We start from the raw sequence: 24,788 nt of genomic DNA, 5'->3' as shown, positions 1-24,788 counted from the left end.
CGGGTTTTCTGAGGTCTGAAGCTGCATTTGCTGCTTTTTGCTACTTGTGAGCTGTAGAAGACACAGAAAGTAACACTTCAAGGCTTGAGGTTTGTAAACGCACAGTGAAGCTGAGCATGTTTGAGCACTGTATTTTTGCAGAAATGCCAGTCACCAAGCAAATCTAACAGCACTGCATAAATGAACAGGGCAAGTCCACCTCTTTAGAAAGCTCAACTATTTACCTTTACTCTTTTGTACTCCCTATTACATCTTTTAAACTCCTTACAGAATTGCATTTTTGTGAACTGTAATAGCAGGGGTAAAACCTCTGGCAGTGACTTTTGCGAAATACAATGTTTAATAGTCAGTGGAAGGTCTGTGGAAATATTGTTCTGGATTAGTCCTCTTTGGTGTGGCTGGGGAAGAAACTAATCTCTTCTTGTTATCCCACAAGTGTGAGGTCGTTTACCCGGTGTCCGAGACGCCAGTATACACACAGGGCAGAGGTATTTTTATTTCATGCCTGCACAGAGATGAGTGCTAGGTGGTAGGTCCACAAAGCTAGCACCAAGTTTGGTCATACAGGTACAGTATTTATACAGTCCAGTTATGCATATGCATAAGTAATTACACAAAGCGGTTTTCTATTGGTCTACATTTCTCTTATTTCAACTTAAAGCTACAGTGCTACTTTAATACTCTGTGCACGCTCAAAGGTGAGGGGTTTCTGCTTGAGCTGGGGTCTCCAGCTCGAGGAGTGTGACTTTTAGTATTATAATGAGGATAGTTCACGTGAGGGTGCTTCTTATCACGCTTCTACTAGTTGTTTCAGATGGTTCCCAAAACATTTTAATTAGCTTACATATTTCTTCAGGATGTGCTTCTCTCCCAAGGACAGTAATTCTTGTTTAGACATTCCGCTTTCCAGCCTGAATCCTCCTTATCAGTTTTACATAAGCCTTGGCCTTCCACCAGCTCCTGTTAGACTACACTGTTAGACTACATTCTTACTCTAGGAAATCGTAGCGTGCAGCACGATAATATCCAAGTAATGTCATCCTTCAGGAGTAGTTAAGAATGATCTTTAAAAAGAAATGGGCAGTTCCTTTGACTCAGGTTTCTGAGAGCACAGGAAGGATGGTGGTATCCACAGTTTGACCCCACCTAGTTCACGCAGAAACAGCTCCAGTTATTTCTGGCTTTGGATAATCCACCAGGAATAACTGAGAGCAGGGGTATCAAGCACAAGGATTCCCCTCGTCTGTTCTTTCATCATACGGGGACTTGCAGGATCAATACTGAGTTCAGAACGGCATGATGGTCTCTTGTGTGGGTTTTGGAAAGATGTACGTAGCCTTTCCATTGTGACTGGTGCCAAGAACAGAAACGCAAGTGTGAACACAGTAAATGCAAGCCACGATAAATTGATGAATGCCAGGGGAAAGGTATTTGGCCATGGCTTGATTTAGCAATTGTTGCTCTGTGTATGCTGCAGTGTAGTATATTTACAGCATAAATATACTCTTAGGTTTTTTTAGTATTGAGAGAACTCCTAGTAGTTTCTTTAATAAGGCTATATATAGTCTGTGGACATAGCCTTGGTCATTAAAACTAACCATATCAATACGAAGTGAGTTGAAACGAAATCTGCTACTCACTTGCAAATCAAATCTATGCATGTTCATCCTTCTAAAGTACGTCACTTCCTAAGATGTTTAGAAATTGATACACATTGAGCTTCATCTGATGTGGATGGATGCTACACTTAAGCAGAACTCAAAATGTGCCGGAAAATACAGGCTTCATCTTCTGCCTGTGGTGCATGATGCCTTTTGTGGTCAAAGCTGCTGAGACTTGGCTTTGGTGAGGGCAGGGTGAAGTTCCTTCAGGTCCCTGTTCAAGTTAGTGCTCAGCATTGTAGTCAAAGACACAAGTTCAGGTACTTGTAGGGAAGTGTACATGTAAGAAATATAATGAATTGGGATTTCAGTAAGTGCTGAATTTTTTGGGGGATATGTGTGCTAGGAAGCAGAGTTTTAATGGTCCTGGTGGAAGGACCAGGCTGTCATTTTTAATGCTTACACGGAACTGATGCTTCTACTTCCTATAGGAATAAATTGGACTAGAAGGAATGACTGCCCAGTCTGTAAGTGTGTGCACCAAAGGGAAAACCCATAAATGAATCAAAGGTCCCATCTTTAAACAAGTAGATTGAAGTAGAAGGTAGCGCTGGTGTTTCATAATTTTTGATGTAACAGAATCTCTAATATTTTCCATGTTTGTACCTTGTCATATTTTGCATCCTGTGATCATACCCTTTGCTTCTGCAGCACAAGTGATGCTTCCCGTAGAAAGTGTTATAGACTTGCCTTGTGGGACAGCCAAGCCTTCCGGGCCTGGAGCACAAAGCCTTTGCGAAGCAGCGAGCACTTTGGTCTTCACTCTTTCTTGTTTCTCATATGCATCACAGAGGTCAAGGTTAGAAAAACAAGGTCTAACAGGCCAGAGCCTGAAAATAGGGACTGGAAACATTTTTATCACCTTTTGATCATTGGTAGAGGTATAAGTACAGTTAGATTTTGAGTTATACCAAAACCAGCCTGTGCCTGTGGTGGCATTGCTGTATGTTCCCTCTTTTTTGGGAGGAGCATAAGGGGGCATATAAACACACTTCCCCTATAAGCCCTTCGAGTCTTTAGTGATTAATGGCTCAGGCTTCCTGAGTGTCATTTCTTTTTCTTTACTGCTCTGGATTCATCTGGTCGTCCTTTGAACCCAGGTAAACTTGTGGCACTCACTGTGTGCTGCGAGTGGAAGTCGCAAGAAGAGGATGTGTGTTGTGATGATGGGATTGCATGGCTTACCCATGTGTAAAGCAGCGATAACACTGGCTGCACCGACACAGGATATTGGGAACACAATGCTCTGCGGTCCTCACAAATAGTTCCTTACCGTTTCTGTTGTGTTGTTCCCTTTGCCCTTGGGATAGAGGAAGTGGATATTTGAAGCCCTAATTTGCAGTATTAATCCACATCAGGCTTATTAATGAGTAAGGTATTGGATAGGCGCGTATGTCTGAGTCAGTACTGTTTAACCTGTGAATATTTACTTTCAGTTACGCAGGGAAAAAAGGGAGCTGGAGACAGTGATTAATCGGTAACTGGTTTGTGTTTCATCTTCAGAGTCTTTGAGTGGGGTATACATCGTTCTGGGTCTGTTACCTATGTACGAGAGAAGATGCTCATTGCATGAACAGCAGGTGAAGGTCATGTGTTCAGCATAATTAACCATCCCGTTGAGGTGCCACAAAAATATATTGCAAATTAAGGAGTTGGATTTCTCTCTGGTTTGTATTCTGTGTGGCTCTTATGGTGTGCAAACAAATACTCAGGATGTGGAGACTGGGTTAGTTTATCTTTAACAGGAAAAAGCCCCCTCCATGCCCGGGAGCCCTGTTGTTGACCTCTTGTTGACCTCTAGCACGAAACATGATCATGTATTAACTCTTGCTTTGTTTTTTTGGCTGTGGGGTTTTTTTGTTTGGTTTTTTTTTGGTGGGTTGTTGGTTTGTTTTTTTTTTTTTTTTTTTTTTTTTTTTTAAGATGCTTGTACTGGAAAGTGTTGGCTCCTTTTAGGTCTTTCAGGTTAATAAGAAATTCTTTTGAAGAGCAAGAGATAGCATCAGCAGAGCATGAAGTTGGTATTTGCAGAAGGGTGCAGTGCTGCTGCTGAAGAATAGAGGAAATCGGAGGAAATAGCCAAGTCTCTCATGTCTCTGCCCCTCCTTGGCATAGAGATCAGCATTAGTACAACTTCAAACCTCACTGTTTTAACATGGGGATTGCTGGGCAGGCCTACAAGCAGGCGGTACCGTGTGTTAATGAAATGTGCATTCAGTATAAACTCCTTTTTTTTTTCTGAAAGGAAAAGCATTTGCCTTGCAGTGCTCTACATAAGCCCAAGTGTGGACATTTTGGCTCCGTTTATGCATAATAAATTAGTGACTTGCTATATCAAGCCAGCCATACTTAAAACAAGCGACGGTATTTTCCTGAAAGGTTCTTGATTGCTCCTTGGATAACGGCAGCAGCTGGCATCCATCATTATATGCCATGTTTCTGGGTAAGGCCAACTTGATCTGTCAAAGGCTTTAAAGAAGCCAGGACACCTGATACGTGCCAAACTACTGGTATACAAAACCAGCAGAGCTGTATCAAGATGTGGGGCAAGTGTCAAAGGAATTAACTCTTTGATGGAAAAATCAATGGTGCTACCAGTTGGTGTCCCATTACAGTATTTGGTGAGGAAACAATCTGTTGCCTGCCTGTAAACAGAGGCCTTTGGGTTGAAATTTGGGGTTTGGAAGAAATACAACCAAATTGATGTTCTTAGGCACTGACTTATTTAGCCAGAGGATTTTGACACACCTGGATAATGAGACTTCTTGGAGGAAAAAAGAAGTGGATAAGAGGAGTGGTACTTCACAAGTTGGGAGCACTATAGCTAGATGCAGTCACGTGTGAGTAACACCCTGCCATGTGAAAAATGTCCTTCTGATTGAGACAGTGAATTTGAAAAGGGTGTCTTGTTTCTATTTTGTCTTTTATGGGAAGCTTCACTCCTCTAGGTTAAAATGTGACCACAGTGGTATTAAATGCTTGCTTTGAACTGGGTATCTGATTGCACATCTCCTGTATGAAAGTGAATTGCAGTAACACAGTGTGCCACCCTGTTTTTCTCTACTTTCACCTCTGGAGAGGTGCTGGGCATTAGACTCCGCAGAGCAATCCCACCTTCTAATGGCAGAGCTGCCACTGAGAAAATCTGTGTGTTTCTCTGATGATCTAAAGGGCAACCGTGGCATTTAACCAGGAACAGCAGAAGGATATATGCACCCTGCAGCCCAGGGCAGCACACATGACAAGCAAAAGGACTGATTTTATCCGTTTACAAAGATGACGCCAGTTAGATGAGAACTCCAGAGATTTAAGCTGCTTGAGTGGCTGGCACAACATGAGTGGTGTGGAGGCTTGCTTCATCAAGGTGTGTCCTGGCGGACCTCCAGGATATGTGGGGATACCACTGGTGTTTCTGCCATCCTTTTTACAGCTTTCAGTCACAGCAAGCGCACAGGGATGCACGGGGTGTGTGTGTGTGATCCCTCAGAGCTGTTGCAACATGGTGGAGTCCTGTGATGACTGTGCGTGGGGTCAGATGCAGAAGGGGAGTGAACTGGGAGCTGCCCAGGAACAGGTCAGCCAGCCAAAGCATCGGGAGGTTGCAAAACCTATGCGAGGTCAAAGTACAAACCCGTGTTCAAATACAACAACACAACATATTTCTTAGTTAGCTTCTGAAGGAGGAGCAGGGGATGTTTTCAGCTGAGTTCCCAGAAGACACTGGTTTGCTGGCAGGTTGCGTGATCATCCTCTTTGCAAGCGATTTACAATACACCTTCATTCTTGCACACATGCTCAAGCAAGCGATGCTGAAATTAGCTGCTTTGTTGGAGGAAAGATTTTTATTCAGGTAACTCAGTTCAACTTAAAAGCAGGTTGAGCTTTTTATAGGAAAAGAAAGAGAAGTGTGGTTTCCTCTGGACATTACTCCATGAGTCACACATTGTATGACACAGCATTCCTCTCTGGCAACTTAATGACTGGAGCTGACGAGTACATCAGTACTCCAGAACCACCATTTGTGTTTGATACACCTAAACACTTAACCTGGCATTTCTGGAAGTTATTTTAATAAATACTTTATAGATTTTAAAGTTAACCTTTTAATGCTCTAGTATATATCAGAACCCCATTAAGGTAAACTTAATGGTACTTCTTCAGTTTCAAAAGCAACTGTCTCTTCTTAACAGCCTTGCATGTAAGTTGTAATGGCTGTTAATGCTGTAATACAGATGTAATAATAATAAGTATTATTATTACATATGTAATAATAAAGTTTCAGGTTATTTCTCAATAGGAAAGATGATAGGTTGGGGGGGTGTCCACTGTGCTGCCTTTTTTTTTTTTTTTTTTTTTTTTTGGTAGCTACTGGCCTGTTTAAAATCATGTGTTTTATAAAACAGGAATATACACATTTGCTGGTTGAGAACCCTCAGAAGACAGGGTGGAGCAGCGATGGCCAGAAGAGGTTTGTTTTAGCGATGAGCATTTTTACATCTTTAATAAAAAGTGCTTCATTTCTGGATCATAAAGCAGATGTACTGAAAGGTCTGTGCCAAAGCTGTTCGAAACTTAGCAATGTTCTCGACTTTGTGTTTTCTTTACAAAGACATTTCAGCTTAAGAAAAGTGGTTAAAAAAAACCAGCTTGGAGCTGGAAGAAATAATAAGCTTGATATAAATAATAAGCTACAGGATTTGTTGCATTCACAGCATCTCTGGAGAGATCTGCATTACAGATTGAACAGTGAGTTTGCTATAAACTAGGTCACTTGTTTTGGGGGGTGAAAGTACTGAAAGAGTAATAAGCAGCAATTTTAGAGTGGCATGGGTTGTTCAGCATATTGTGATTCTAAGTGCTAAGTAGAGGGTTTGATGCTTGTAGCAAACAATGATTCAGTGCAATAGCTAATGTTTCATTTCAAATGAGCAGGTAGTCACATTGTAGTTAAGACCAAATAGCTTCGCTCTGTAGAGAATGGGCTATATATTTCAAATAATTTTAAAAAACTTGTCCTTGAGCTGTTGTTGAACGCTGTGTTTTAAAGTGCTTTGAAGCAAACGGAGGTCAGAGTAGCTTTTTAACGCTCCTTGTAGCACATTTTTTCTGATGTATCAGTGACCAGAGTCAGGTTACGTGAAGGAAAAAGACGAAAAACAAATGCTTAAAAGGTTTTTGGGATACGTGTGGTGGATGTACGGATTTATATTGCTCAGGTGAAGCAATATGAACATATCCTCTCTGGTAGGTGTTGATTCTAGAAATCAGTAATCAGTCTTTGAAGTCATACCCGCTTTTGCACTGGTAGCGGTCCTTGGTAGCCAGCAAGCCACATGCCTCCCTGCTGGGTCCTGTAAAAATGCTTCCTGAAAAGGTAAGTGTGTAGTTCCTTCGTTAAAGCCTTGCATTGGAAGGAGAGCTGCTTACTAACTTAAGGAGAGAGAAATGCATCATGTTAAAAATTGTGGCCTAGTTTATGATGTCTCCAGAGATGGGAGAAGGTGAGGCTACTCCGTGTGTATCAGTTGCTTTTAAACTTTTATTTATTTCTTCTTATCTCTGACTCAGGCTTTGTTCCTCTTTTTACATCAAAACAGTTTTACATCTTCATGCTTTTTGTTTCTCGGCCATGCCCGCAGCTCAGTTGGAGGTAATGACATTGCTATTTTTCTTCATCTTCGTTGCAGTGCTTGAGCCTTGGGGTTGAGTTTGCTTGGTGGTATGAACAAGTAGGGTTTTTTTACTTGGATTAGACTTTATTTCTCACCTTCAGTGCTGGATTTCATCTGCTAATATATAGTTTCTTTACTGATGGGCAAGGGAAAAGGTGACTCAGTATAATCTGCTTACTCCGACTTTTTTTGATGTTTAGGCAGATTTAAGCTGTTAAGGCAAGGAAGACCTTTCCCCAGCAAGGCTTTTGGAAGGATGCTCTCTTGCCAGTGCATGTGGTGCTTGTATTACCAAGAAACGTTAGCACTGAAGCTCAGTAGTAGCTACTCGTCTTAAGGGCCAGCAGTTAACCTCAAATCTAGTGTTGTGTCACATAGCTCATGTCCTGATCAGGAAAGAAGCAAACAGGTTAACACTCGGTGGCTGTCTCTCTTCTTCAGGCATTTTTATGGTGATCGTCATCCTCATATTGAAGCACAATGTGGGAAGGTGGAGATGAAGCAGAGCAACAGCCACTTAACTCAGAGCAGTATCCCCAGATATTCAGTCCTATAGAAAGAAAATGATGTAATCAGTTCAGGCTGTCCTCCATTTTAGCCCTTAGGCTAAATATGTCCTGGCCAAAGTGTGTAGGAGAAAAAAAAAAATCCTTTGCAAGTACTTTGGAAAAGTTCATTAAGTATGTTTCTTTTATTTGTTTAGGGCTTTACCAGGTTGTTAAGTTGTGTCTGTCTGGACACATGCAATATTTAAATGCATAATGATTAAACATGTTGAAAAGGTGTTCCCAAAGCTTGCTTTTAATTACCTGTAATACTCGTCAAACTGTTGTCTCTTCTCCCTTCTGGCCCCACCTCACTCATGGGAAAACAGGGCTGGCTTCATTTTGTGCCTTGAGTCACTGAACCCATACAGTCGTGGATCACTGAGGGAAAAAATTGCAAAGGTAAGATCTGCTGGAGTAATAAAAGAATGTTTTTCCTCAAATATGAACGCATTTATTGTCAGAAGTGAGTTATTAAGTTTGCCTCTGTCATCACCAGGTGAATTCTGCTGTCCCATGAGGTGTGTATTGGCCCAAAGTAGACATGGGTGTCATCTACATAACAAGGAATCCATGGCCTGTAGTGTGTCTTCTAGTTAATCCTTTGATTCCTCATATATATGCTCAGTGGGAGGAATTTACAGAATTGGTATTGATTGAATTACACCTAAGAAATCTTTAGGTACTGAGTAATTACCAGTTCTACACCAGAATCCCTCCTAGAAAGGGGCGAGGTTGGGCAGATGCATCTGTTGAGTATTACGGAGCTCAATTACTAAAAGACTGCTGGAAAAAAGGCATAGGGAGCTCACTAGTGGCTAATCCACACTTCTCATCTCTCCTCAGATTTAAAATAAAATGGACTGACTTGGACTTGACTCTCCGGCCTGCTGGAGGTACAGCTTAACTGTTAAAATCCTTCCTAAAAAGAGAGGGAGAAAAAGAGAGGGAGAAAATTGTTTTAATTTCCCTTATGAAAATAGGAATCTGATGGTTAGTTCACTTGAGCTGGGGTCTGCCAGCTCCCATGTTAATGATGATCTGCAGGAAAAGGAGAATGAGCCTATGTGTTTTTTAATTCTTAAATTATGGAAAAAGCTATTTGAGAAAGGGACCAGTTGGACCATTTAAGCTAAGTGCTTTTTTTGTTGATCTTTAAGACAAAATACTTTTTAAAATTAATTAAAGGCAGGGGAATTGGCTGGGCTCACTGACACAAGATGCTTGCTGTATTCTCCTTTAATTGGCACTTGCAGACATACAACTTGATGTTCAGAGTTCTTCATCAAAACCTTCTCCCCACCCCTCTCCTCGGCAGTACTTGAAGGTTAGTGACAAACGCGTGGACTTTTTTGGCTTCTGGACTTCCTGGAAGAGCTGATCATGAACACATTGTTGCATTTGATACCTAGCTGTCTACATGTTTTAGGAACAAGGATTGGTGAGCCATGCCCAGGGGCATGTATCTATTAAAAAAACCCAAACCAACTACTCCTTAAAAATACTTATTTTCTGTATGACAAGATTAGTATGGAGGGATTTCTGTGTGTGGCTTCTGAAAATACTTTTTCTACCCTGTATTTCTTCGATGGGGCTCTGCAGATTCATTGGTATTCCTGGCAACAGGCTCCCTCTCCTGAGGTGGAATACCTGATGCTGCTATTTGTTAATGCTGGTGTGTATTTTTTTTTCCCCACATTATTTCATCCATGATGAAATAGGAAGCAGGCCACTTCATACGCCTCTGACTTCATTCCTGGGCAGTATCTCTTTTGCTTACAGTGGCCAGTGGACTGCGTGGAGTCCTTGCTCTCATGTAAACTGCTGGAAAACACTCTGCCGGTGCTGCTCATCCCATCAGTCTTTCCAACATGTGGCTTCAGTCTGCTTTGTATTATGGTTTTGTACTCAATTACATGGATCTCCCTGCTGTCCCATGGCGAGTGGCTAGCAGATGTCCTCCACTCCCTCTCGTGCTCACTAGGGGTGCTTCACACCTTCCTTTCCTGCTCATCTTTGCCACCCACTATATTTGTGTGCAGGAGGTGCTAGCTGCCTTGGTCCTATGTGTTTCCAGTCCTTGGTGTGTCTTTTGGGATAAAGGCTGAATGCGTGCCCTTGGGGATCAGTGATGCTGCCTACCCAGGGACTCTACTGCTGGTGGCAGCAGTGGCATGTAGCCAAAAACTTCATTGAAAGGTTGGGGATTTTGTTGTTTTGCATGGTTTTAGCATGGTGAAATATGACTTTTTTTGTTGTGTGTGGGGTTTTTTTTTGTTGGTGTTTTTTTTTTTTTTTGTTTTGTTTTGTTAGGGTAGGACTTAACATCTGGTATTTATATATATTGGAGAAATGAATGCTTCCTCCCAGCACTGACTCTTTCAGCTTCACAGTGTCATCTTGAGGCTTTCAAAAGTAATACTAATGCAAGGCTTTGCTTTCGGTTACTTGTACACATTAAGAATCAACAGACCTGAATTTATACAATATTTTTTTTCCCCCCTGCTTTAGCTGTTATTTTGCTGGTAAAACCCACAGTGTTACACCGGCTGCTGTAGGAAACTGCAGCCCTCCGGCCAGGCTGGCACTCCTGTTTCTCCTCCTCCTCCGTCTCCTCCTCTCACCCACTGCTGACGCACTCAGCGCGGCGAGACAGCACGGGTGCACCACTCACCTCTTGTGCTTTTCCTTTCCAGGCGCTTCCCGCACAGGGCTGGTGAGCAGAGGGGAGAGGAGTGCTGGTGAAGCCCGGCGCAACGCTGCTGGCATGGGGAAGTTGAAAGGCAACTTTTAATTTGAAGGAAGTTCGGCTCGTGAAGGAGACGCCAGCGAGATCCTCGGGTCTGGGAGCTGCTCTGCTGAAGCGGCGGAGGGATCGTAAAACGTTTCAGCTTGCAGAGGCCTTGCTGCTGTCTCCCTCTCCTCTTGCCATAAGCGTCGCATCTGGCTGGCAGCTGGGAAGAGGAAAAGTTGGCTGCTGCTATCTGCCACCTGATTTCCATGAGTGAGTAGCTCTCCGGCTCTGGATGATCCTGTTTTAGTTAAAAGGCGTGTTTGACTGCTGGTGAAGGGCCAGGGGCTGTGTTTTGGAAGCGAGCAGAAGGACTTGGATACAATAAGATCTAAAAAATGGCTTTTGGGGACTTTTTAAAAAATTTTTTTTTTTAAGGTGGCACTCAAGCTTGTGGTTAGTCTCGTTTGTTGGTTGTTGGTTTGTTGTTTTGGTTTTTTTGGGGGGGTTTTTTGGTGTTTTTTTTTTTTTCCCCAAATAAAAGCCAGCCAGGCTGCCAGCAACTGGGGCAGCAGTTATCCGGCTGGTGAGTACCCCTATCTTGTCCCCCTGAATTGTGTCCAGGGTCCAGTGTGTTTCCATCAAACGAGTTCATCTCTCACTGTGGCCACACATTGAGGCACGGTGGAGTCTCTCTGTGGTTTCTAGGTTTGGAGGTTTTGTTTGCAGCACACTGGTACAAGGTAATCAGAGTTATGTGGCGTGGCAACAGCGCTTGCTTGCACGAACTAAAAGTCAGGGAGAAGCTGCTGTCCCTTTTGCCGTCCTGGGCACCTCTCCCCACCCCATACCGCCTCCTTAATTGCTGCCAAATATCCCCAGGGCAATTGCAGTGAGTGTTTATACGAAACAGTAAGGGCAAGAATGTATTTTAGACTTTATGTGAGTTCTTTTAGCAGCTGTATGTAGGAAGAGGCACTGCCATGAGACTGTGCTGCTCCGTGTGTGTCATGGTGTCACCCACCGCCCAAAAATGTGAATGTTTTGGTTGTAGAGGAGGGTGCCCCTGGGTGTATAGAGGAACACAGTGAATCATGGGGAAACCACAGAAATCCTCTTGGTGAGCTGAATGCGCTTCAGAAAGAGGAATATAACTTTATCCGTAAGCTGTGTCTTAGCTATGCAGCTGAGTCTTTCCACGGTATGTGATCCTATTTTTGCGTTTCTGGCATAGACGCCTTTTCTTCTTGTTCTAAACCTCTTTTGAACTGCATGCTTTAATGTGGAAGCTTTCTAATAGATTTATAGCGATGAGTTGAACAATTTTTTTTACTTGACTTTTGGGGAAGAAACTAAAAATCCTGTGCCTGCAGTAGCTCATGTCTGTGTGTGTGTGTATATATATATATTTGTGTATACACAAATATGTATACACACAGAAGAGCTACTCCAGTCATTGGTTTTTAGTCTGTGTGTACATATATATGTGCATGTGTGTATAGATATTAAAAAAAAAAAGTGGTTGTTTTTTTAAAGCAGGATGGGGTAAGCAAGCTTACAGGAGCATTAATTTTTTCCTGTCCTGTCAAGTAATACCATGCCTACTTCATTTGTGAGTTGATTTGGTTATGCAGACGAAAGCAGGAAGGCAGACCATAACAGAACATGCTCTTATCAAATGCTGCTTACAGTACTGTCAGATAAATCATTAACACATGGTCCCAGCACTTGTAAATGCTGCTAAAGAGGTTTCTCACCCCTGAAACTCCCTCAGGAGGTAAGAAGTGAAGTTACCTGCAGATCTCGGTTTCGTGCGTCAGTGTGTGTGGCTGTTGTGCTTTCTGTACTAGTTAATAAAGTGATGTAGTCCAGTGGATTAAGCATGGGAGAGGACCTCCTCCCCATGCAGCTGCTCGCTTTCCTAAGAGAGCAGCTGCAACTAAGGCAGAGGGGGAGAACACAGCATGCCATGCTGCTTGGTGGGATCAGCTCGTGCATTGCTGTCGTGCTGGAGGAACCGTAGGTAGATAATGCTTTTATTTCACGTGAGCAAGAAACTTGGGCTCTGAAGCAGTTTTGGGTGGGGGGGAATCAGTGTTTCAACTCTTCATTGAAGTAACTCAAGGCCAGGAAGACTTTTGCAGAAAATGGCGACTAAGATGCATGGTTATCCACAAACCGACAAGAGCAGTGTGCTTTTCTGGGCTGTTGCTGGCATGTGTAGTGGGGAACAGGTTCTTAGACCTACCTACCACCTGTGCTGCATGTGGATAGGGCCCATTGTGTTCATGGTGGGATTTCTCTCCCCTGGCCACAGCAGCAGCACGGGCAATTGCTGAATCGCATCAGTTTCTGCCACCTATCTACCTGTAAATACTGTAACTCTTTAATGAAACTTAATTTAAAATGGGTTTATGTGTGATGGGCTGTTTTGCTCAACAGCTTTCTTTCCTGGGATCCTGTGGTTTGAATCTGCTTGAGCTGGGAAGATTTGTTGTGGGTCTTGCAGGGCTTAAATCCACACCAGACTTCTGTTTTGGCTGACTTTTGTGTCTGTAGGCATGTAAGAAACGGATTTCTCTGGGGCATTTGATACTTATAATCTTTAGAGTCCTGTCTGCATTTGCTTTAGGTTTTGATCGATCCCGTTTGCAATAAGCCTATTTTGTGCAAGTAACTTAAAGTCTAGAAAATACGTAGCATATGAAAACACATTATATGGAGAATAGCAAAAGTAGCCTCATTTGCAGCTGTTGTTTGAACAAGAGGAAAAGGGCTTAGCTCAAGAAGGGCTTAAGCTATTCTAGTTGCCCACATTCAAGAGCGTGACTCAAAACTTCAGGCTAAACTCTTAAGCTCCCTGAATCAGCATTGGAGTCGTGCCTTGCCCTCCCTAAGCTGTGTGTGTGTTAGGTGCGGAGGTCTCAGTCCGGCTGTCTTATGCCAAATGTCTGCCTGGTCCTACAAGGAGATTTTCAGTTTTCTCACTGGAGATGCCTGGTCCTAATAAGAGCTTTGAGAGCACAGCTCAGAAACCTGGACCTCACTTTAAAAAAACCCCCAAACCCAAAAGCCTGTTTCATGCTGTTCCACAGGGCTCAACGCTTTGCACAGCCTGTGCTGTGTCCTCGGGTTTCCATCTGCCTGCAAAAGTTCAAAACTGCTCTTCCTGCTCAGGAAAGTGCCCTTTTTGCCTGGCTAACTTTACAGGGTGGCTGCACATTATCTTTTTCAAGCTGAGCTTTTTAAAGCTGTCCTGCTACGTGAGGAGAGAATTCACGGTTCGCCATGTGTCTATGTTACACCTAATACCAAGTGCCTGAAGGAGATATCCAAATGTGGAGGAGAAGATGAATCCAAACCTTTCCCTGAGAGATGGGAGTTTGTCGAAGGAGGTCTCTGTACTGGGGACATCCCAGCAAGAGCTCTCAGGTGCTGTATCAAATGGTAATACTGGCTTGCAGAGGCAGGAGTGGTCCCTCCATCTCTGTCCTGGGAGAGCCGGCTGGGGCAGCTAAGTGCAGAAGCAGGTCCACACTCTGAATCTTTGCTTAAGCCTTTCTCCTTTGAGTTTTTAGGGACAAGAGGTGCTGATTGGGATCTCAGCTGGTTTATGTGAGCCAGGAGAGCAGAAGTCCTTTGGACAACCAGATGACCACACTCCATGTTCAGTAAGAGCCGTTGCAGCCACAGGGGACAGGTAAAAGGAAGGCAGCCCTGTTCCCTCTTGCCTACCTTGAGCTGTGGGTTCAGGGTAGTGTTTGAAAGTGTCTCTGCTGCCCCTTGTACACTTGCTGCCAGCCTGTGGATGATTTTTTGCCAGGAAAATTGGCCTGATGGAGCACTCGGTTGTCTCCGGCTGCTTTCTGCAGCTGTCTGCATGGCAGAGGAGGTGGGGGAAATGACTCTGGTTAAAAATAGAAAGACAGATTAGGAAACTTGAGGTATGGTTTCAACATACAGCCGAGGTGCTCTGACAACTCTCTGCTGCCACCGAAAGGGGAAGGACTTGCTTGTGCTTGTGTGACTGTGCAGCCAGCTGGTTCGGCTGCCCAGCCCAGCAGAAAACCAGGAAAAGAGCAGTTTTTCTGCAATGCAATCACCCAATCGCAAGAGAGGAGGGTGGGGATACAAGGCAGGAGGGAGGGCATGCCTCTGAGTAAAGGCTTGTTGAACTCTGCTGGTTCGGGCACAGGTAACCCGAGTTCAGGTGCGCAGGGGCCGGAGCTGAATTTAGGTGAGCAGCTCGAACGCTTCGAGTCGGTAACCTCAGCTCTGCTGCGTGCTTAGCTCAGGTTCAAAATCAGAGCTACAGCACACGCGCTGCCGTTTCTAGCTGGGGCTGAGCTAATTCAGGTTAGTCTACCTAAGTTAAGAGCAAAGTTTTAAGGAGATCTGCTTTGCTGTTTGAATCTTACATGTTCTGATAGTCTATAGGGAGAGTTTGAGTAGTTGGAAAAAAACACATAAAAAGTACTGGGGCATTAATTTCACTTACCAAATGTAAATGTCTTGCTTGGTTATAATATTACACTCTTATAAGAGACTTTATTTTGCAATAAGCATGTGAAGTGTCAGGCAAAAGGTAGTTGACAGACAAGCCAAGTTAAATATATTGTGTGTTTTGTAAACGGCAAGCTTTTTAAGCATTGCTTTTAGGAAGTGGCCATTATTCAGTGTTTTGTTAGCAACTCTTCATTTGGTATTTCTTGGTATTCCTTGTGGTCCTTGTAACTTTGGATATATTTTCTGTTGCCTTTCCTAAAATAAGGGCAAAAGCCAGTTAAGGAAACCATTATTTTCTTTGCTGAAAAGTCTGTTTCCTGATGCTTTTTTTGTCTTTGGTTTTGGGAGTTTGGGTTTATTTTTGTTTGCTTGCTTTTTTTAACCCTTTGTCAATCTTGAGAACGGTGTGATTTCTCAAACTGCTCCTTGGTTCAGATGAGCTCCTGTTGTTGTAGCACTCCCAGCCACACATCGATAACCAGTGAACCATCCTGTTCAGTGTCAAATGAAGAAGGAAATATCCAGGGGCATTTCAGATATCCTGGATATCCATCCTAGACGCATCCTAAAAACCAGTTAAGCATGCTGTACCAAGTATTCCCTGCGCAGGACATGGTGGAGGGAAAACAGCAGTTAGTTCAACATAACTAAATAATGTTTAGCTATATAATATTTAGTTCAGAAAACCTGTAACATAACACTTTCCCTGGGCAAATGACTTGAAGACAAACAGCATTTATTCTTTTCAAGGGGCTGTAGATAAAAGCTGTAGATATAAGCATATCTAGAGCTTGACGGAAGTCAGTATTGAGTCAAATTTTACCTCTTGATTTGTGAAACTGGAATTATTCTGTGTTTTAGAAGTGAATTTAAGAATTGAAGTTACTCTTTCAGCCTTTGGACAAGAATCGTGAAGACAAGCAGTTAGTTTACTCAGTTAAGTTTCAAAATGCTTCAGGATGCTTTCTCCCTTGTTGCTGGGCTGCTTTTCATAACCAGGAGTAAAAATTCATTGGTCCCAGTGACACATATAACACTGTTTTCTTGTAAATTTAAAAGATGGCTTTAGCTGTCAATCAGATTTTTCACTAGTAAGAATGTTGACAGTGTTATACTTTATTATTTTTTTAAAAAACATGAAGTTGAACCCAGTTAAATCCAATTTATTTATATTGGGGAAGCTGACGCTTTGGGATTGGTGACTATTAAGCACTGAGGATGAGGAGGATTTAGTAAGAAGACCACCAGCTAGTCAGTTTTGGTGCAACTTTGATTTCAGTTTGTTAGTCTTCCCAGCTCTCTGGGTTTTTTCCTTGTTATTTCTAACTCCTTTTGTGTTTTGAAATTTTGTCTTTTAATCTCAGCCATGTGCTTTTCTTTGGGGACATTGGTTTGTCTGTTCTAAACTAGTCACACCCTACCTAAGTCCGCAGCGAAATCCTGGCATTGTTCAGCCCTCCACAATGTGTTTGCATGTTGTACTTAGGTTAGAACAGCAAAGAACTGACCTGGGCAAGCCTCAAGAAACTTTACTTTGTGTTAATGCAGTTGCAGAGAGAGAATGGAGAGATGCTTCAGATGGGGAGGGTATCTCTGGTCCTGTTAAACTTGAACCTATGAAAAGCAAATAATATATTGCAAATGCAAAATGAGAAATGAACGCAACTTTCTGCTGTGTTAGAGTTTCTTTGTCTTCATGGTTCTCCTTGCAGTTTCAGAAAACATAAGCTGTGGAACTGTTTGCTAGGGCCTGGGTTTTGGAGAAATGAAGAAGCCCTTTTAGGGACACTAGAGTAAACCTTTATAACCCAGGAGAAGTGCACCCCTGTTTTGATTTCTGAGCTACTGAATTTACATAAACAACCCTCTCCCAAACTATATATTTTTAAATGATAAAAATATCTTCCCTGTATAATAAAAATATAACTGTCTAGCAAAGGGGCTATTTGCAAACATTTTCCCTGTATATGGTGGCCTGGCTTTTGCAACTTGTGAGGGAAAGGTGGGAAAAGAATTGATCCAATAATTCAGGGTTACTTAAGCTAAAATCACTCAGTTACTTTTCTCCCAGATAAATCTAATTCAGTAACACAGGCTCAGACTTTTGTTAATGTTTAATGTTCTGTAACAGTCTTCCCAGGCATAATTGAGCCATCAGCACAGGAGCGATCCTGTCAGAGGAGTTTATTTTGAGTGATTACAGAGCCCGCTGTGGTTTTCATTTCAGTGCAGCCTGAGCTAATTGATGAACAGGGCCATAATTTATTTACAGTCCTTGGGATCCTTTCAGACTGATTCTCCTTCTTTTAAAAACCCTTGGAAGGGGAGGAGGAGGAGGAGGCTGCTGGGGCTCATGGGGCTGCCGGTGCCGCTACCTGTCTGTCAGAAAGTTATCTAAAATATTCTGCTTTCTGTTTCGGGTGATGGTTTCGCACTGCGCTGGTTTTAGCAGCCTCTCTGTTTTCTCCTAAGCCCGTTGACCTTTAATCTGGAGCCTGTGCCACTTCGCTGGGGAGCGTCTGACACGCAGGGCTGAAACAAGCTGCAGAGGATGGGGGAAGGGAGGGAGGAAAGAGCGGACGCTACTGCTGATGAAAAGAAAAGTAAGGAAGAAAAAAGCTACAGAGGGCACAAACACCCATACTGGTTTTTGTCTAGGTCTCAGTTTGGGATGAATACTCCTGATTTTTTTTTTTTCTTCCTGATTTTGCTAGATTCCAGCACAATACAGTTTGTCTCCTACAGCTTGCTCTACTGATGAGTCATGGGTCTGCATCAATAAATCCAGCTTTATGCAGAGCTTTGAAATAGGGAGGAACTCCTGTCTATAAGTGCCTTTCAAAATAGGTAAGCAAAAGTGATTTTATACTCAGAATCCTATTGGGCATGAAGATGACTTTCAGTTCTGTTGAACCTCTGAATAATCATGGGAGGAAGCAGCCATGAGCTGATGCGTGGCTTCGGGTTTTCTCCATACTTGGGGCAGACCTGCTATTTCTGGAGCTTCAGCAGGGACCTGTTGAGCTTTATAGTCTTGTATGGTGGGAAAGAGTAGTATGGAGTCCCTTAAAGACCTGAGCACTGCTGTCTTGGAGCTTCCCATGTCCTGTCCTGTCCTAGAGAAGTTGCTTGTACAACTAAGCACAGTCTTCATCCTGAACTTGTTCATCTGCAAGTTAAAGGCCACCTCAAGTCCACTTTGCAAATACGGAGTAGTAAAAAGGTAGTTTGAAAATATTTTGGACCATATCCTACTTTTCAAGATGAAAGGTGGTTTTCAGCTAGATACACAGTTAATTTTCACGACTGAACTTTGAGGTGCCAGCTGCCAGTCGTTTGAAAGCTGCTGTGCTTTTTGAGTCAAATTTTAGAAATACAGGAAAGGAAGGATGTTGTGCTTTGTAAACATGAACACTGCAACAGTATTATTTGTCAGTCGGTGGCTTGAAATAAAAAAAATTAAGAAAAAGAAAAGAGATGCCAGTGATTAGGGGCAAGTCTTCCATAGGTAGCTATTACTCTTCCCCAGGGAAATTTGCCAAAGCAATACTTCTAACTGCTAACACTTGAAACTGTAAAGGCATTGTGTTTGCACTCGCATGCGTGGCAAAGTGCTGGAAAACAGATACAGCAATGATTTTCAATAGGGCGGTTCATGGGGCGGGTATGAGTACTGTCATATCTTCATGCAGCTTTGCAGAGAAATCTGACGGAAGGATTGTTTCAGCCATTCTGGTTTAATTACCAAATTGATTAAACCAGACTTTAATTACCAAACTGATTAAACTGTGTCCTGCCATCCCATTGCAAGTTTTATATTTGGTGGAGATCCACACCAAAATCATCCGATGTTTGTCTTGAGGTTTAATTCTGCCTTTCACCTGTTTGGCCTGACTAAATAATACATGAACCAAAGCAGTTTCTGGTGTTTCTAGGCAGTGTGGATCACGAAGGTGAATATAAATGCAACCCTTGTTAGTGTAAAATTTCCTTGCCTGCTAACTGACCCTGAATTCCGTGCCCTCCGTTAGGGAACATAAGTCCCGTTGTCCTCAATGATTTATGCGGCATCTACAATAACAGGGCCTGTTGCTTATGGAAGTGTATGCATTTATATTTTATGTCTCTGCCTGCCCTTCATATTTTATTTAATGAAGAGTGTAAGGAAATTGGTTACTTGGTTAATTTAGTGAACTTGGCTTTTAGAGAAACTAAGGAAATGCAAGTTTCCTGATTTTTGGGCTGGCGCTGTGTGTGTGGTGCTCCCCTCCCCGGTAGCTGTACCACTCTTTCTCAGGGTCTTTCTAAATATTGATTACTAAATATTGTAAATATTTAGTAACTTTCAAACTTTCTAAATATTGATACTCCTCCAGAAAATGAGGAGAGCCTTCAGCCCTGCTGTTGACAACCGGTTTCCTGCAGATCATGTTGTGCCCTCTGGTGAGGGCAAGAAATCCCTGTAACAGACAGGAACGCAATATCCTTGTGCTGTTGTATAGCTGCTGGCTTTTCTGGTCTGAGATCAGTGTTTTTCCCCTTAAATCTTAATTCACCTGGTGCCGTGCATGGCATGTCTTGCATTTCGGCTGGGATCAGACAGGCTGCATTACCCATGTGCACATGCTGTAGCTGAACTGGGCTGGTTCGTGTGCCGGCTGTTCCCTTTGCCTGTACTTGATGGGAGATGCTGTTTTTACTCCTGGGCTGTTGCTGTGAGGTCAGGCTTTTGTAATTTGGCTGCAGAAGACTGATTCAGACCAGCATGAGTTTGTCTCAGGATCAAATTAAATCAAGTCCCTACATTGTTTCACTAATGATGTGAAATAAAATCTATAAGACGGTGCTTTTTTTCAGTGCTGTTGTGGTGCCATGTAGGGTGAGCTGTGTATTTCATCAGGATTTCTTCCATGGTACTTTTATCCTCTTGCCCACATTAAATATTTGTGAATGTAGGTATTTTCAGACCCAATAAAAAGGTTTTGGAGTGCCTAAGGGCAGATAATAATATACTTGCTTTTAAAAGCAAATACCATGTGTATTTATGTTCTGTGCAAACTCTGGTAATGCAGCCCCACCCTCACCCCCACAAAAATCGCCCAAATAATAAAAAAAAAAACCAAGCACGCCCACAAACCCCAAATGCAAATTACTGTGACAGTTTAATGTCTTTTGGTATGAACACTTTACAGTACTTGATCTTATCGTTTCCAAAATAGTACCTTCTTTCTGTCAGTAGTCATTTCAACAGCTCTGTATTGCTTGCAGGAGAAGTACTGGCATTACTGGAGGACTGATGGTGAATTTTCATGATCTTTCTACATGGAAGATAATTTCTTTTTATGGCCTCTTATTAAAATGCTGTATTTTATCAGGTTTAGATGATCTTGAAGATGTTCTTAGCATTTACCTAAAGATGCATGTCAGAGCATGGTTCAAGGATAGTCCTGTAGAACGAGTCTGAGCATGGGATGGGTAGGTAAAGCAGTAGCTATGTAAGGTTGGCCCTTACTTGTTTTGTACTCTTAAAATATTCTGTTTACTAATCTGTTTAGGAGGTGTTATATACATTTTCCAGGCCTTGAGGGAGTGCTGCGTAGTCATAGAGCCTGCCACAAGGCAGCTGGATGGCGTTTTACCGGTGTCCCACTCTCAAGGGCTCCTTGTCAGAAGAGTTTCTGCAGTACCGTAGCATCCTAACCGCTCTGCTGCTTGGATGAACCCCTGCACATTAGAAACATCAGCATAATTGTTATTCCCTTGTTTTGCTTGCTTACTCAGGTACGCAGCAGAGTTATTGCATCCTGCTGGACATCCCTATAGAGAGTGTGTCTTCTGAGTATTTACCTACAGGAGGGGCTTTTTCCCAGCGAGCCTTTTGCATCTTGCTGCTGGAGGTTGATTTAAAGGAATATTGCACTCTCCTGGGTAGCTGCTACTTTGTTATCTACTTTGCCATTCGTCTTTTAGCTTCAGCCTCAGTAGCTTTTCCCAACCATGCTCAGCTTCTCTTGCAATCTCCCATCCTTTCCCACCAGTCAGCAGAGCTGTGGCTTTGTGGCTGACACCAGTCCGTCCGTGAGAGGGGAGCTTTGCTCTGCTCTGCTTGGCGAGGCAAGTCAGAGTTTGGCTATTTTTGAGCTGCACCTCATCAGCGTTACTGCCTTGCTTTCGTTAATACCTTGCTAATCTGGGCTTCACCCATCTGCTTGCAGAAAGCTATGGCGTCCACGTGACCGCAGATTTAAATCCTTCCTCCTCTCCCTCCCTCTCATCTCCTTCCCTGCAATTTACTTGGGTTCCTCTTTCTGTGGCTGGAAAGTGCTGCTGGATTTCTGCCATTCTCTTGCTGCTGTAAACAAGCAGGGCTTGTCCTCCTTAATGCATGTTAACCTGTTTGTGTACTGGGACCTATGAAGCCCAGTCTTGCTTTTGCAGGCGAGCAGCTCGGTGATCCTTTCAGAGTGACAGGCATCCCTTAATTGATTAAATGGTTAATTCACGCATCTACTTTCTGGGAAGGAATGCTGATATCCCCCCCCCCCCCCCCCCCCAAGGGTGGATGCAGCTTTTATTTTCTAAACCAACTGAAATTATCTGACCTATTTGATTGTTTGCTGTGAGCAGCGCATGGATGGAAAGCACCCAATGTTCACTGCAGGGAGCTACAGTTGTTACGTGCTCGATAAAGTGTACGCGCTGTGATGTAGTCCATGGACGCTTACATTGGGGTGGATCATGGAAATGACATTATGTCTAGTGCTGTGCTAGAAGCCATTAACTCCTCCCACCTAATGTACAATTTAATGAAAGGAAACACAGATTTTGAGGAGTGCATCATACAGTTCATAGTGTACAGCTCAGTTTGCTGCCTTCTAGTTAAAAGAAAATGTTTAGACTAGTAAGCAAAGTTTGCTAGAGGCTGTGCACTCATGCTAGCAGCTGGACAATCATGTGCTGATGATAGCAGGCTGGGTCTGATCCCTCCATCCCTTCTGTGGCAGGAGAAGAGGTATCGTATGAACAACCATCTCAAAAGGCACCTGATTTAAGTATTTGTAATTATTTCTGGTTGTGAATTGTGAACGAACTGCTGACTGAGCTTTGCACTCTGTTTTGAGTTGCTTTGCAGCAGTTTTATGGGCCGTGGGTAGGTAGTTGATGATAGTGTTCCCCAGGTGGGGGAGTTTGTGAGCTGAAATATTGTTTTCATTAAATACTATTTTTAAATGTAGCTTAATTTCCATGACATGAATGCAAGCTAGTCATACTTACCCAGTACCTCGAGCTGAGGTTCACTTGTTTGGCTGGAATTACAGGTTACTTTTTGAACTGATTTCATTGATGTGTTCAAAACCTACCAGTTCAGCGTGTGGATCTGTTACGCAGTCATCCAGTCTTTCGTGTTTGGTGTGCCAGACAGTGGAGTCAGTACCTGCAAAAGAAAGGATGGCTGAGAGCCACCCTGCCTGGGATCATAACCAGAGTTTCTGGGTGGCTAATGGACATCTCCATAAAGATGTTAGGACAACATGATGCAGGCACATTAGAAAAAAAATTTGAAGTTAATTGGATGTCTGCAGGAGGAACTTACTTCTGAGGCTTTCAGTCGGTTATTGAAATATTAATAATTTCCAAAACAGTTAGATAGCAAGATACAAGTTTCTTACCTTTCCTTATCTCTCCTTATTTGTGAACATAGTTGATCATAACTTTAAGCTGAGAGGAATATTTAAAACATAAATTATTTTGCAGACTTTGAACACACTATAATGATTTCAAGTGATTCTGCTTGTGGTCTTGGAAATTTTTTGACTAATACCTGGTAGTACACACAGTCACTGTCAGTGTCAGTGTGGAAGCAAGTGTGTTTTCAACTTTGTTTTGTTCTCTTAAAATATCTGGCAATTAAAAATGTTAGGAACACTTAAAGTTTTGGGGAGGATGTTTGTGCATACCTGTTCTTTGGGTTCAATGATGAATTGTTGTCAGAAGCAAGATTTAAGTAGGATTTGCTGGTATCATAGAATAATCAATGGGAGGGATGGCATGTCTGACATAGATTGGGAGCAGCTGAGTATGACTAGTCGATGGCGTTAAGATCTGGAGTCCCATACAGAGATAAAGCTACTTTTCAGCGCTGGGGGAGGAATATCTTGGGTTTCTGAAGTCCAAATTCTGAAATTTGGAGCTTGTTGCAGCATCAAAGTATCACATTTGGTGGCAGCAGCAGCAGTCCTGAAACACCAAGCAACAATCATGAAATTATCTATAAAAGGCAAAAAAATAGGGACCCTTAGAGCAGGGAACAGAGCTGGTCTGAATTGCCATCCCTTTCTGGCACTCGTGCTTTTGAAGAAGGAGGTGCTGGATGGGTGGACTGAGGAGGAGAGAGGATTTGTCTCTCCAGCTGCACTGGATTTTGCTGAATGAACATGAGCGTGTGTTTGCCATCACACCGAATGCCGACAGTGGCAGATTTCCACTGCAAACAGCAGGATTTGGCATCCATGAGACTGGCGCCAAAGAGAGTAAGGAAGGTGGCTGAAGTCTGGCAAGCAAGCTGAGATATATTTTTCTTGCTTGTAGCGTTAACCACAAAAGGAAGATGCCAGGGCAGTTCATCTGAATTTTCAGTAGATCTGGCTCTAGTGAGACGAGTTCCCATTGTTAAGATTGTACACCCATAACTCATTGGTAATCAAAAATACCTTTTTTTTTTTTCTTTTTCTAGTCTTTCCTGGGTTTCTGGTTGTTCTAGACCAAGTGTGCAATAAGAATCTTCCTCTCCTTCATACAGATATACGTCTTCCAGATCTAAATATTTGATTTATGGTACAATGCTGAACAGATACTGCTGGAAAGAGGAGGAATATGTGTTCAAAAATTGGGTTAGGACTATTTATACCAGAAATAATTTTGAATATTTGTGGTGTTCTGTCTTTCAGACAAGGGATCAGTATGTGTTAGATAAAACTAAATTAATAAAGGCAAACCCAGGAATTGTTTTGTTTTACAAGGGTAATAGCATTGAAAATTAATAATGTTGATGTTGTGTCTTTTGAGTGGGTTTATGAATAGTAACAGCTGAAATGCAGAAAACAGCATCTTGCATGAAGATATATAGATACTTATATTTCAACTCTTGAGGCTTGGAGTCTTTTTGGTCTGGGCCTGATGTGCTGGACTTCAAAAGTAGTGTATTTGAAATAATATATTTATATTTCTAATGAAATATGGAAACATTATTCTAGGCTGGGATTCTGAGCGTGTAAACTCGGTTTTCTTTGCTTTAGTCGTAATTCAGGGAAAGGCAGTTTGGAGGAAGCAACTGTTGTGGTCTGGATGCTGTCTAACACATGTCCAGTAAAAAACCCAAATATTAAAAAAATAGGGCAATTAATTGATTTAAGCCTTCAGTGAGGCTCTGTTTTTCACTGTAGTTTCATCTGGCTTTCTTTTTCCCAATCTGCATGGCTGGTTTGGCAAAATACACTGGAGTGTGCATTTTAGAAGCATGTTACCATCAGTCATAAGACTGTCCTCACTTTCCTTAGGCAAAACTTGCCTTTCTGTTTTGATTTTTTTTAATTTTTTTTTTTTTTCTTGCTACTACTTAGATACCTGGAGGCTCACCACAAATCTGGCTTTCTAACAATAAATGACTTTTAGG

The 24,788-nt window shown here is 42.5% G+C and overlaps 1 protein-coding gene across 17 annotated transcripts in view; it reads left to right on the top strand.

Moving 5' to 3' along the window:
* Positions 1-24,788, top strand: part of SGMS1 (sphingomyelin synthase 1) — a 106,313-nt gene that overhangs the window by 58,678 nt on the left and 22,847 nt on the right. For 12 of the 17 annotated variants that reach the window (XM_075505455.1, XM_075505453.1, XM_075505446.1 and 9 more), the window contains one exon: positions 10,575-10,882. The exons of 4 other annotated variants lie outside the window; for them this stretch is intronic. The gene's annotated coding sequence lies outside the window, so the exon portion shown is untranslated. Of the gene's footprint in view, positions 1-10,574; positions 10,883-17,829; positions 17,963-24,788 lie in introns of all 17 variants that reach the window. One more of the 17 variants, XM_075505452.1, reaches the window with a different exon arrangement.

Source organism: Mycteria americana, chromosome 6 (genome assembly GCF_035582795.1).
Source record: "Mycteria americana isolate JAX WOST 10 ecotype Jacksonville Zoo and Gardens chromosome 6, USCA_MyAme_1.0, whole genome shotgun sequence".
NCBI lineage: Eukaryota > Metazoa > Chordata > Aves > Ciconiiformes > Ciconiidae > Mycteria > Mycteria americana.
The sequence above is the reverse complement of the archived record's forward strand: the minus strand, read 5'-3'. Positions and strand labels throughout refer to the sequence as shown.